The sequence below is a fragment of the Octopus bimaculoides genome, chromosome 14 (genome assembly GCF_001194135.2).
Source record: "Octopus bimaculoides isolate UCB-OBI-ISO-001 chromosome 14, ASM119413v2, whole genome shotgun sequence".
Lineage (NCBI taxonomy): Eukaryota > Metazoa > Mollusca > Cephalopoda > Octopoda > Octopodidae > Octopus > Octopus bimaculoides.
Genome location: NC_068994.1, coordinates 35,115,086 through 35,115,421, shown reverse-complemented (window position 1 = coordinate 35,115,421; position 336 = coordinate 35,115,086).

The window sequence follows — 336 nt, the reverse complement described above, 5'->3', positions numbered from 1 at the left end:
CTTAGCGGTTCCGCAAAAGAGACCGATAGAATAAGTACTAGGCATCCAAATGCCCGCAATTTTTTGGCGGGGAGGGCTAGTCGATTAGATTGACCCTCCAGTATGCAGCTGGTACTTAATTTATCGACGCCGAAAGAATGAAAGGCAACGTCGACGTCGGCGGAATTTGAACTCAGAACGCAGTTTCGTGTGTTGGCACTTACCAACAGTCAGCCCTTGAGCCACACCGATTCTTCTACTGACATTAATATTAATATATGTGTGTGTGTGTGTGTGTGTTCTTGTATGTGTTTGTATGTGTTTTTGTCTGTGCTAACATACCGCATTATGTGGCGG